Source organism: Heterodontus francisci, chromosome 26, assembly GCF_036365525.1.
Source record: "Heterodontus francisci isolate sHetFra1 chromosome 26, sHetFra1.hap1, whole genome shotgun sequence".
In the NCBI taxonomy this organism is placed as follows: domain Eukaryota; kingdom Metazoa; phylum Chordata; class Chondrichthyes; order Heterodontiformes; family Heterodontidae; genus Heterodontus; species Heterodontus francisci.
In genome coordinates, this window is record NC_090396.1 from 67,187,852 (window position 1) to 67,201,689 (window position 13,838).

At 44.9% G+C, this 13,838-nt stretch overlaps 1 non-coding gene across 1 annotated transcript; it reads left to right on the forward strand.

Annotated features, from left to right (window-relative positions):
- The first annotated feature begins 13,579 nt into the window (after positions 1–13,579).
- trnar-ccg (transfer RNA arginine (anticodon CCG)) lies at positions 13,580–13,652 on the forward strand. Its single transcript has one exon. It is a non-coding gene; the product is annotated as a tRNA-Arg (tRNA).
- Positions 13,653–13,838: the final 186 nt, after the last annotated feature.

Genomic DNA, 13,838 nt, shown 5'->3' on the forward strand with positions numbered 1-13,838 from the left:
TGCCGTGGTTGACTTTGGCTCCCGAGGCCAGTTCGAACTGGTCTCAGATGCTCATCAGTCTGCGAACAGACAGTGGACCCGAACAGAAGACGGCGACATCGTCCATGTACAGGGAGGTTTTTACCTGAGTGCCTCCGCTGCCTAGGATTGTCACCCCTCTTATGCCCACATCCTTCCTAATGGACACAGCAAAATGTTCTAAACAGCAAACAAACAAGACAGGAGAGAGAGGACAGCCCTGTCTGACTCCAGATTGGATCAGGAAACATTCTGATTCCCACCCATTGATTGAGACTGCGCTACTGATGTTTGTGTGGAGTAGTTTGATCTAATTGCAGATTCCCTCCCCAAACCCCATTTTGGACAGCATGTCCATCATGTAGGTGTGCGATATCCTATCAAAAGCCTTCTCCTGGTCCAAGCTGATGAGGCAGGTGTCCACCCACCTGTCCCGTGCATAGGCAATCATATCCCTGAGTAGTGCGAGACTATCAGAGATCTTCCTGCTGGGTACAGTGCAGGTCTGGTCAGGGTGAATCACCAACTCCAGAGCAGACTTGTCCTGACTGGCGATGACTTTGGACAGAATTTTGTAGTTGACATTAAGCAGTGAGATGGCCCGCTAATTTCTGATTTCCGCCCTCTCCCTCTTCCGTTTGTAGATGAGGGTGATGACGCCTTTCCTCATGGATTCTGACATGCTGCCAGCCAGAAGCATACTCTCGTATACTTCTTGCAGGTCTGAGCCGACCCAGTCCCACAGAGCCGAATGCAACTCAACCGGTAAGCCGTCGCTTCTGCGAGTTCTACTTGTCTCAAAGGACCTGACGGTGTTTGGCAGCTCATCCAGAGTTAGTGGTTTGTCCAGTCTCTCCCTCATGCTGTCATCTAAGACCTCCGTGATAGATGACAGGAAGGACTGGGAAGCCATGGTGAGAGGAAAAAACCTACTTGACCTCATCCTCACCAATCTGCCTGTCGCTGTCCATGACAGTATTGGTAGGAGTGACCATTATCATCAAGCTGGGGGATCAACCCTGGTTCAATGTAGAGTGCAGGAGGGCATGCCAGGAGCAGCACCAGGCCTCAAAATGAGCTGTCAACCTGGTGAAGCTACAACCCAGGACTACTTGTGTACCAAACAGTGTAAGCAGCAGGCAATAGATAGAGCTAAGCAATCCCACAACCAACGGATCAGATCTAAGCTCTGCAGTTCTGCCACATCCAGTCGTGAATGGTGGTGGACAATTAAACAACTAACTGGAGGAAGTGGCTCCACAAATATCTCCAGCCACAATGATGGGGGGCCCCAGCGCATCAGTGCAAAAGATAAGGCTGAAGCATTTGCAACAATTTTCAGCCAGAAGTGCCGAGTGGATGATTCATTTCGGCCTCCTCCTGAAGTCCCCAGGATCACATTGGTCTTTAGCCAATTCGATTCACTCCACGTGACATCAATAAACGACTGAAGGCACTGAATACTGCAAAGACTATGGCCCCTGACAACATTCCGACAATAGTACCGAAGACCGATGCTCCAGAACTAGCTGCGCCCCTAACCAAGCTGTTCCAGTACAGCTACAACACTGGCATCTACCTGGCATTGTTGAAAATTGCCCAGGTGTGTCCTGTACACAAAAAGCAGGGTAAATCCAACCTAGCCAGTTACCACCCCATCAGTCTACTCTTGATCATCACTAAAGTGATGGAAGTTGTCGTCGACAGTGCTATCAAGCAGCAATTGCTGAGCAATAATCTGCTCACTGATGCTCAGTTTGGGTTCAGACAGTGCCACTCAGCTCCTGACCTTATTACAGCCTTGCTTCAAACATGGACAAAAGAGCTGAACTCAAAAGTTGAGGTGAGAGTGACTGCCCTTGACATCAAGACAGCATTTCACCAAGTACGGCATCAAGGAGCCCTAGCAAAACTGGAATCAGGAGAAAACTCTTCGCTGGTTGGAGTCATACCTAGCGCAAAGGAAGATGGTTGTGGTTGTTGGAGGTCAATCATCTCACCTCCTGGACATCACTGCAGGTGTCCCAGACCCATAAGGTCAGAAGTGGGGATGTTTGCTGATGATTGCACAATGTTCAGCGCCATTTGCGACTCTTCAGATACTGAAGCAGTCCGTGTAGAAATGCAGCAAGATCTGGACAATATCCAGGCTTGGGCTAATAAGTGCCAATTTACATTCGCACCACACAAATGCCAGGCAATGACCATCTCCAACAAGACAGAATCTAACCATCTCCCCTTGACGTTCAACGGCATTACGATTGCTGAATCTCCCACTATCAACATCCTCGGGGTTACCATTGACCAGAAACTGAACTGGAGTAGCCATATAAATACCATGGCTACAAGAGCAGGTCAGAGGCTAGGATTCCTGCGGCGAGTAACTCACTTCCTGACTCCCCAAAGCTTGTTCCACCATCTACAAGGCACAAGTCAGGAGTGTGATGGAATACTCTCCACTTGCCTGGATGGGTGCAGTTCCAATAACATTCAAGAAGCTCGACACCATCCAGGACAGAGCAGCCCACTTGATTGGCACCCCATCCACCACCTTCAACATTCACTCCCTCCACCACTGACACACAGTGGCAGCAGTGCGTACCATCTACAAGATGCACTGCAGCAACTCACCAAGGCTCCTTAGACAGCACCTTCCAAACCCGCGACCTCTACCACCTAAAAGGACAAGGGCAGCAGATGCATGGGAACACCACCAAGTTCCCCTCCAAGCCACACACCATCTTGATTTGGAACTATATCCCTGTTCCTTCACTGTCACTGGGCCAAAATCCTGGAACTCTGTTCCTAACAGCACTGTGGGTGCACCTACCTCACACAGACTGCAGCGGTTAGAGAAGGCAGCTCACCACCACCTTCTCAAGGGCAATTAGGAGTGGGCAACAAATGCTGTCCTAGCCAGCGATGTCCACATCCTATGAACGAAAAAAAAAACTTTTTTACTCCCTTCTCAATCCAGAATCTATCTAACTCAGCGTTAAAAAATATTTAACGACCCTGCCTCCACTGCTCTCTGGGGAAGAGAATTCCACAAACTAACAACCCTCTGAGAGAAAACAAATTCTCCTCATCCCGTCTTAGATGGGAGATCTCTTATTTTTAAACAATGTTCCCCAGTTCTATTCTCTCCCATAAGGGGAAACATCCTTTCAGTATCCACCCTGTCAAGTCCCCTCAGGATCTGATATGTTTCAATAAGATCACCTCTCATTCTTCTAAACTCTAATGGATACAGACCCAACCTATCTAACCTTTCCTCTTAAGATAACCCCTTCATCCCAGCAATCAGTCGAGTGAACCTTCTCTGAATCTAATGCAATTATATCCTTTCTTAAGTAAGGAGACCAAAATTGTATGCAATACTCCAGATGTCGTCTCACCAACGCCCTGTACAAAGAACAAAGAACAGTACAGCACAGGAACAGGCCATTCGGCCCTCCAAACCTGCGCCGATCTTGATGCCTGCCTAAACTAACACCTTCTGCACTTCCGGGGCCCATATCCCTCTAGTCCCTTCCTATTCATGTATTTGTCAAGATGTCTCTTAAATGCCGCGATCATATCTGCTTCCACCACCTCCCCTGGCAGCAAGTTCCAGGCACTCACCACCCTCTGTGTAAAAAACCTGCCTCGCACATCCCCTCTAAACTTTGCCCCTCGCACCTTAAACCTATGTCCCCTAGTAACTGACTCTTCCACCCTGGGAAAAAGCTTCTGACTATCCACTCTGTCCATGCCGCTCATAACTTTATAAACCTCTATCATGTCGCCCCTCCACCTCCGTCGTTCCAGTGAAAACAATCCGAGTTTTTCCAACCTCTCCTCATAGCTAATGCCCTCCAGACCAGGCAACATCCTGGTAAACCTCCTCTGTACCCTCTCCAAAGCCTCCACATCCTTCTGGTAGTGTGGCGACCAGAATGGCACGCAATATTCTAAGTGTGGCTTAACTAAGGTTCTGTACAGCTGCAACATGACTTGCCAATTTTTATACTCTATGCCCCGACCGATGAAGGCAAGCATGCCGTATGCCTTCTTGACTACCTTATCCACCTGCGTTGTCACTTTCAGTGACCTGTGGACCTGTACGCCCAGATCTCTCTGCCTGTCAATACTCCTAAGGGTTCTGCCATTTACTGTATACCTCACACCTGCATTGGACCTTCCAAAATGCATTACCTCACATTTGTCCGGATTAAACTCTATCTGCCATTTCTCCGCCCAAGTCTCCAACCGATCTATATCCTGCTGTATCCTCTGACAATCCTCATCATTATCCGCAACTCCACCAACCTTTGTGTCGTCCGCCAACTTACTAATCAGACCAGCTACATTTTCCTCCAAATCATTTATATATACTACAAACAGCAAAGGTCCCAGCACTGATCCCTGCAGAACACCACTAGTCACATCCCTCCATTCAGAAAAACACCCATCCACTGATACCCTCTGTCTTCTATGACCGAGCCAGTTCTGTATCCATCTTGCCAGCTCACCTCTGATCCCGTGTGACTTCACCTTTTGTACCAGTCTGCCATGCGGGACCTTGTCAAAGGCTTTACTGAAGTCCATATAGATAACATCCACTGTCCTTCCTTCATCAATCATCTTCGTCACTTCCTCAAAAACTCAATCAAATTAATAAGACACAACCTCCCTTTCACAAAACCATGCTGTCTCTCGCTAATAAGTTCGTTTGTTTCCAAATGGGAGTAAATCCTGTCCCGAATAATCCTCTCTAATAGTTTCCCTACCAGTGACGTAAGGCTCACCGGCCTATCATTTCCTGGATTATTCTTGCCACCCTTCTTAAACAAAGGAACAACATTGGCTATTCTCCAGTCCTCTGGGACTTCACCTGTAGCCAATGAGGATGCAAAGATTTCTGTCAAGGCCCCAGCAATTTCCTCCCTTGCCTCCCTCAGTATTCTAGGGTAGATCCCATCCGGCCCTGGGGACTTATCTACCTTAATGCTTTGCAAGACATCCAACACCTCCTCCTTTTTGATAATGAGATGACTGAGACTATCTGCACTCCTTTCCCTAGGCTCATCATCCACCAAGTCCTTCCCTTTGGTGAATACTGATGCAAAGTACTCATTTAGCACCTCGCCCATTTCCTCTGGCTCCACACACAGATTTCCATCTCTGTCCTTGAGTGGTCCAACCCTTTCCCTGGTTACCCTCTTGTTCTTTATATACGTATATAAAGCCTTGGGATTTTCCTTAATCCTGTTTGCCAATGACTTTTCATGACCCCTTTTAGCCCTCCTAACTCCTTGCTTAAGTTCCTTCCTACTGTCTTTATATTCCTCAAGTGCTTCGTCTGTTCCTAGCCTTCCAGCCCTTACAAATGCTTCCTTTTTCTTTTTGACTAGGCTCACAATATCCCGCGTTATCCAAGCTTCCCGAAACTTGCCAAACTTGTCTTTCTTCCTCACAGGAACATGCTGGTCCTGGATTCTAACCAGCTGATGTTTGAAAGACTCCCACATGTCAGATGTTGATTTACCCTCAAACAGCCGCCCCCAATCTAAATTCTTCAGTTCCTGCCTAATATTGTTATAATTAGCTTTCCCCCAATTTAGCACCTCCACCCGAGGACTACTCTTATCCTTATCCACAACTGTAGCAAATCTTCCTTACTGTTCTATTCCATTCCCCTTGCAATAAATGACAACATTCCATTTGTCTTCCTAATCACTTGCTGTACCTGCATACTAACTTTTTGTGAATCATGTACCAGGACACCCAGTACCGCAGAGTTCTGCATTCTCTCTCCATTTAAATAATATACAAAAAACTTTCCAGTAAAGCTGTAAATCAGGAGGTGGAAGGAAGAGAGGAACTTGGTGAAATTACAATCACCAGGGAAGCAGTATTGAGCAAACTGATGGAGCTGCAGGCTGACAAGTCCCCGGGTCTTGATGGGCTTCATCCTAGGATCTTGAAAGAGGTGGCTAATGAGGTCATAGATACGTTGGTGTTAATCTTTCAAAATTTGCTAGATTCTGGAAAGGTTCCATCAGACTGGAAAGTAGCAAATGTAACCCCTCTATTCAAGAAGGGGGGAGGCAGTAAACAGGTAACTACAGGCCAGTTAACTTGATGTCTGTTGTGGGAAAGGTGTTAGAATTGATCAGGAGGCTATAGCTGGACACTTAGAAAAACTCAAGGTAATCGGGAATAGTCAGCATGGCTTTGTGAAAGGGAAATCATGTTTAACCAATCCACTGGATTTCTTTGAAGGAGTATCATGTTCCATGGATAAATGGTCCTGGATTCTAATCAGCTGACGTTTGAAAGACTCCCACATGTCAGATGTTGATTTACCCTCAAACAGCCGCCCCCAATCTAAATTGGCATACTGTACTTGGATTTCCAGAAGGCACTTGACAAGGTGCCACATGAAAGGTTATTGCGCAAAGTAGGAGCTCATGGTGTAGGGGATAACATATTAGCATAGCTAGAAGATTGGCTGGCTGGCAGAAAACAGAGAGTATGCATAAATGAGTCCTTTTCTGATTGGCAGGAAGTGACGAGTGGAGCCCTGCAGGGGTCTGTGTTGGGGCCTCAACCTTTTACAATTTATATTGATGACTTAGATGAGGCGAGTGATGGCCTGGTAGCTAAATTTGCAGATGACACAAAGATAGATAGGAAAATATGTTGTGAAGAGGATATAAGAAGGTTGCAGACCGATAAAGATAGGTTGAGTGAGTGGACAAAAATCTGGCAGATGGAGTATAATTTGGGAAAATGTGAAATTGTTCACTTTGGCAGGAAGAATAAAAAAGCAGAGAATTACTTAAACGGAGAATGACTGCAGAATTCCGAGGTGCAGAGGGATCTAGGTGTTCTAGTGCATGAGTCACAAAAAGTTATATGCAGGTGCAGAAAGTAATAACGAAGCTAATGGAATGCTATCCTTTATTAAGAGAGGAATTGAAAATAAAAGTAAGGATGTTATGCTTCAGTTATACAGGGCATTGGTGAGACCACATCTCAAATACTGTGTGCAGTTTTTGGTCTCCTTATTTAAGGAAGGATGTCAATGTGTTGGAGGCGGTTCAGAGGTAAATTGATACCTGAAATGAGCGAGTTGTCTTATGAGGAAAGGTTGGACAGACTGGGCTTGTTTTCACTGGAGTTTAGAAGAGTGAGGGGAGACTTGATTGAAGTTTATAAGATCTTGAACAGTCTTGACAAGGTGGATGTGGAAAGGATGTTTCCCCTTGTGGGTGAGTACAGAACTGGGGACACTGTTTTAAAATTAGGGGTTGCCCTTTTAGGACAGAGATGAGGACAATTTTTTTCTCTCAGAGGGTTGTGCGACTTTGGAACTCTGTGCCTCAGAAGGTGGATGAGGCGGGATCATTGAATATTTTTAGGGTGGAGGTAGATAGATTCTTGTTAGGCAAGGGAATTAAAAGTAATTGCGGGTAGGTGGGATTGTGGAATTCGAGACACAAACAGATCAGCCATGATCTTATTGCATGGCGGAGCAGGCTCAAGGGGCTGAATGGCCTACTTCTGCTCCTAATGTTATGTTTGTATGTATACTGCTTTTCTATTCTTCCTGCCGAAGTGGACAAGTTCACATTTTCCCACAATATACACCATCTGCCAAATTTTTGCCCACTCACTTAACCTAACTATATCCCTTTGCAGAATCTTTATATCCTCTCCACAACTTACTGTCCTACCTATCTTTGTCTCATCAGCAAATTTAGCAACCATACATTCAGTCCCTTCATCCAAGTCATTGATATAAATTGTAAATAGTCGAGGGCCCAGCACTGATCCCTGTGGCACTCCACTAGTTACAGCTTGCCAACCTGAAAATGCCCCATTTATCCCTAATCTCTGCTTCCTGTTAGCTAACCAATCCTTTATCCATGCTAATATGTTACCCCCAACACCATGAGCTCTTATTTTGATGTGTATTTCCTTGAGTTTAGAAGGTTGAGGAGTCATCTAATCAACGCATTTAAAATGATAACGGGATCTAATAGGGTAGATACAAAGAAACTATTTCTCATGCTGCAGGGATCCAAAACAAAGAGGCATCAGCTTAACATTAGAGCCGAGTCATTTAAGAGCGAAATCATGAATCACTTTTTACACAAAAGGAATTTGGAACTCTGCCTCTCGAAAGCCTGTAGATTCTAGGTCAGGTTGCTAACTCTGGTCGGAAGCATTCCTGGACTTTTGATCGCATGATGTTCTGATCATGTGACATCTGATCAAATGACATCTGAAAAAATTATTGCATGATCAGATGAAGGTTGGGTCCCCTGTAATTGAGTATTTTTGCTTGCAGTTTTGTGCCAGCTGTTGTCATGTGAGAAGTTCAGGAGACCACTGTTGAGCAAGTGAAGAAGAAAAACTGAGGGTGGGGAAGAGGGGAAACTGAAGATGGGGGAGTGATCTGCAGATAAGATACCGGAGGTGGGAAGAACTTTGGTTCTACCAGTAACTACAACTAACTCGTTGAAATTGCACTGATAACTCATTGTAACTCAGGTTCCCTTCATTACCAACAGTAATGTAATAATGTGGGCGGCACAGTGGTTGGCACCGCAGCCTCACAGCTCCAGCGACCCAGGTTCAGTTCTGGGTACGGCCTGTGTGGAGTTTGCAAGTTCTCCCTGTGTCTGCGTAGGTTTCCGCCAGGTGCTCTGGTTTCCTCCCACAGCCAAAGACTTTCAGGTTGATAGGTAAATTGGCCATTGTAAATTGCCCCTAGTGTAGGTAGGTGGTAGGAGAATGGTGGGGATGTGGTAGAGAATATGTGTTAATTTAGAATTAGTATAAATGGGTGGTTGTTGGTCGGCACAGACTCGGTGGGCCGAAGGGCCTGTTTCAGTGCTGTATCTCTAAATAAATAAATAAACTACTGTTACAAAAGTGCCGCTGTGTTTTGTTAAATATATTTTTTGAGGATTCAGTTTTGAAAGATTGAAGAAATGATAAACTTTGGGGTTTTCAAAGGGGGTCATGTAAAGGCCACTTGACTTTGAAAAACAGTCCCTGGAAATGTTTTTTAAAAGGGGCACTGAGAAGTCTTGTGAGGAAAACAAACCTTTCCGGGAAACCATTTGACTTCCAGCAACAAGAAGCTTCTCCGGGAAACCACCTTGACTTCCAGCTCAATAAATAATAGAGAACTTTGGACACCTGGAGAAGTTGTTTACAAAGAAGTGACAGATTAAGATTGATGGAGGTCAAAAGGTTGACCTTCTGTTGTTGGTTTGGCTTTTAAATTGTTTTGAGTTAGGGTTGAACTGTATAAAAAGGGAGAGAACTTCCAAGGAGAGAAGAGAATTCCCAAGGAAGGAAAAAAGACCACAATCCAGCTCAGCTTTTCAGCACCTCTTTAAAAGACTCTGAGAAGTCCACTGTGTCAACTCATCTTGTCTCCTGCCTTTGAAGAAAAGCCTGCTAAATTAATTCTCAAACACCACCTGAAAAGAATTGTTCTAAAAGATCCCAGTGACTCGTCTACCTGTACACGGAGGCCAGACTGTATGCCAGTTTTGGAACACAACATATCTCATCTGCTGTTTCTTCAAGAATGAGCAAGTATTCAGCCCAAGTGGTTTTTTGTCTGTAATAGAGCTCTAAAAATAAAAATCCCTTTACTATTCTGGTTAACCAGTGTGTGTGTATGTGTGTGTGAGTGTGAGGGGCTAAGGTAAAAAGGGAACTTTAATATTTCAATCTGTGTGTTTATGCTTTACTTCACGACTGGTTAAAACCTGTTTTATAATAAGCTGATAACTTTGTTGTTTATTAAAGAAGCCTGGTTGGTGTGTTTTATTATGGGGTAAAAATAGAGTTTATGATTGACTGTATCGGTTAGTGGGAAAACATTTAAATATATGTTGTGATCCGAGAAGTGTTACTGGAATAAACAGTGCACACCTCCCACCTCTGTTGTAACACTAATGATAGTCTAAAATAACTGGCAATAATGGGTGGAACTACCTCAAATCCATCCAGTATGTAGTGGTAATCCTATAACCTGCTAGAGTTGACCTAGCCAGATTTTCCCTACACTGCACAAGATGTAGTCAGGCTAGTCAATGCCACTTTTAATAAGCCTGACTTTACTGCCTATGTCCTTAGAATTTGGTTTGGACTAGGGTTCTGTATGAAGGCAACAACTCTGAAGTGGGAGCCTTATTCAAAGCCATTCTGTACTTGGACTTCATGCATAAAAACCAGCTGAAACCGAACAACCTATCCAAACTAAGAGATCACAAAAAGAGCAGCGGGCTCTGTGATTGGGGCACTTCTCACAGGGCACATCATCCTAAACACAACTCAGCAGCAACATTTCTAAATCACTCCCTGCACTAAGACTCAATAAAAGAGAGTTTTCATTGAATGATAGAAATGACAACGTAGGAAGAGGCCATTCGACCCCAGTGCTTGTGCCAGCACTGGCACTCTCTTCTGTAACCCCATTACTCTGCCTGACCCTTTTATATTGCTCCATTTCAAATATTTATCCCATTTCCTTTTAAATGATGTTCTAATCTCTACCTCAATCTAATAGTCCTCTAAATAGACAGTAACCTGGGGGCTAAAAGGAGTGAGGAAATTAAGGAAATTGATATCAGTCGAGAAAAAGTATTGGAGAAACTTGAGGGACTAAAATCTGATAAGTCCCCAGGACCAAATGGCCTATATCCTAGGGTTCTAAAAGAGATAGCTACAGAGATAGTGGATGCGCTGGCAATGATTTTCCAGAATTCCTTAGATTCAGAATGGTCCCAACAGATTGGAAGTTGGCAAATGTTACACCACTTTTCAAGAAAGGAGGTAGAGAGAAAACAGGGAACTACAGGCCAGTTAGCCTAACATCAGTCATTGGGAAGATGCTGGAAACTATTATTAAGGAAGTCCTAACATTGCACTTGGAAAAACAAAGTATGATTAGAACAAGTCAGCATGGTTTTACTAAAGGGAGATCCTGTTTGACAAATTTATTAGAGTTTTTTGAGGATGTAACTAGTAGGGTAGATAAAAGGGAACCAGTAGATGTAGTATACCTGGATTTTCAAAAGGCATTCGATAAGGTGCCACATAAAAGATTAATGGGCAAGATAAGGGCTCATGACTTGGGTAATATATCAGCGTGGATAGAGGATTGGTTAACAGACAGGAAGCAGAGAGTGAGCATAAATGGGGCATTTTCATGTCAGCAGGCAGTAAACAGTGGGGTGCCGCAAGGATTAGTGCTGGGGCCTCAGCTATTTACACTCTATATTAATGACTTGGGTGAAGAGACAGAGAGTAATGTGTCTAAATTTGCTGATGATACAAAGATAGGTAGAAAGGTAAGCTGCGGGGAGGACGTAAAGAGGCTGCAAAGAGATATAGATAGGTTAAGTGAGTGGGCAACAAGATGGCAAATAGAATATAATGTAGGGAAGTGTGAAGTTTTCCACTTCGTTTGTAAAAATCGAAAAGCAGAACATTTATAAAAAGGTGTGAAACTGGTAAGTGTTGATGTTCAGAGAGACTTGGGGGTACTTGTACAAGGAACGCACAAAGTTAACATGCAGGTGCAGAAGGCTATTAGGAAGGCAAATGGCATTTATTGCAAGGGGATTGGAGTACAGGAATAAAGAAGTCTTACTAAAAGTGTACAGGGCTTTGGTGAGACTGCACCAGGAATACTGTGTGCAGTTTTGGTCTCCACATTTAAGAAAAGATATACTTGCATCGGAGGCAGTGTGGTGAAGATTTACTAAATTGGTCCCTGGGATGAGGGGGTTGTGCTATGATGAGAGGCTGAGTAAATTGGGCCCATATTCTCTGGAGTTTAGAAGAATGAGAGGCGATCTAATTGAGACATACAAGATTCTGAAAGGGCTTGATAGGGTAGAAGCTGAGAGATTGTTCCCACTGGTCAGGGAATCTAGAACACAATATTCGAGGCCGAGCAGCCCGAGTGGATGTGGGCAAGCGACACAAAAAGTCTCAGGATGAGGTGCCAATCATTCAGGACTGAGATGAAGAGCAATGAATACATTTAAGGCTGGGATAGATAGATTTTTGGTCTCGCAGGGAATAAAGGGATATAGGGAGCGGGCAGGAAAGTGGAATTGAAGCCCAAGATCAGCCATGATCGTATTGAATGGCGGAGCAGGCTCGATGGGCTATATGGTCTACTCCTGCTCCTGTTTCTTGTGTTCTCTCTTCAAGAAGCTTCCTATTCTCTATATTCCAGTGAGAATCCTTGTTCCTCATTTGTCCAGCAGTGGAAACAATCATTCACTGTTTACCTGCCAGTAAGGTCCCCAGGTTTCACTCACCCCCTTTACTGACTACCCCTCTCTCAGTACTGTCCTGTTCACACTGTTGCTGCTACTCCCAGCTCTGCAGAAAATGCTGGTTTCACGCTCACCCCATTCCCCAGTCTGCCTTTCTCTCCCCTCCATGTTTGAATCCTAATACCTCCTACCCTGTCCCCAGTCTTCCTCTCTCTCCAACTCCCATTCCCAACCCTTTCTACCCAACCTCCATTCCCTACCATTTCCCTACAACACCCTATTCCTGTCTCCCTCATCTTCATTCTCCCTCTTGTCCCTTTGATTCCCAATCCCTCTTTTCAATTCCCAAGCCCTTCCCCTGACTTGATCCCACCTGACTCCCAATTGTTCACAGCACATTAGGGGCTCTGTGGCAATAGCTGCTGACATCATGGAGCAGTGGGTAAAGCCTGGCTTCCCGACCTGAACCCGACTGCATGTGTCAGGTTCGGGTCGGGTCTGTATTTGGCATGCAGCATTCGGGCTCGGGTCAGGCTGGACTGTACTGTTTTGTTCCGTATTGTTTTTGTTTTAGTCTATTACCTTTTTCTGTTTCAAAAATATCTTTGTTATTTTTGGGTTGGGTCAGGCATTTAAAAAAATTAAAGGACTCGGGCCCAGGTTGGGCCCAGTTGGGTTTTTAATTTTATACCTGAGCCAGGCATTAGCAGTGGGGTGCTGCTGTGGTGGGCAACTTAATATGTGCCTGCTTGCAGCCTGGGAGATCCATGCCCCATTCCGGGAAACACACGGGATAATCCTAATGCTGGGTCAATTGACATTTTCAAAATTGAGGGTGGTAGAATTTGGTAAGTATATGTATCAAGGGTTAAAGAGTAAAGACAGGTAAATGGAGCTGAGGTACAGATCAGCCGTAATAAAATAGAATGGTGGAACAGGCTGGTGTCGCTAAATAGCTGACTCCTGTTCCTGTGTGCTGTCTTTGTGTAGCTGCTCATTCTGTGCTGAGTTATCTAAATACCACCTATGCTCTCTCATATACAAATCTGTTTGTATGCATACACACACTATACATAGTTTGCATTTGTCCTGTTAGTTATAGTATACGTTCTAAGCATCATTATTCGTTCCTGTCCATCTCCGCGTGAATATTGTCTGTCTATCGTCTACATGTATCCCTGTTAAAGATTTTGCTGTTGTGTGTATTAGCACTGCCACGTGTAAATGCCATACTGTTACACTAGAACTCTCATGGTGACCCAGTGGCCTAATGGATAAGGCATCAGCCTCCGGAGCTGGGGATTGTGGGTTCGAGTCCCATCTGGGTCGCACGGCTGCTCCTTTTTGTGTCGCTTGCCCACATCCACTCGGGCTGCTCGGCCTCGGCTCCTCATCGCAACTTGCGGCTGACACAATATTCGAGGGGAGAAGCCGCCGCGGCCTGCAGGACCTCAAACCCAAAGAGAAGCGGCGTTTCCACGAGGAAAGCGTCCGTTTTCGGGGTGAATTTTAGTT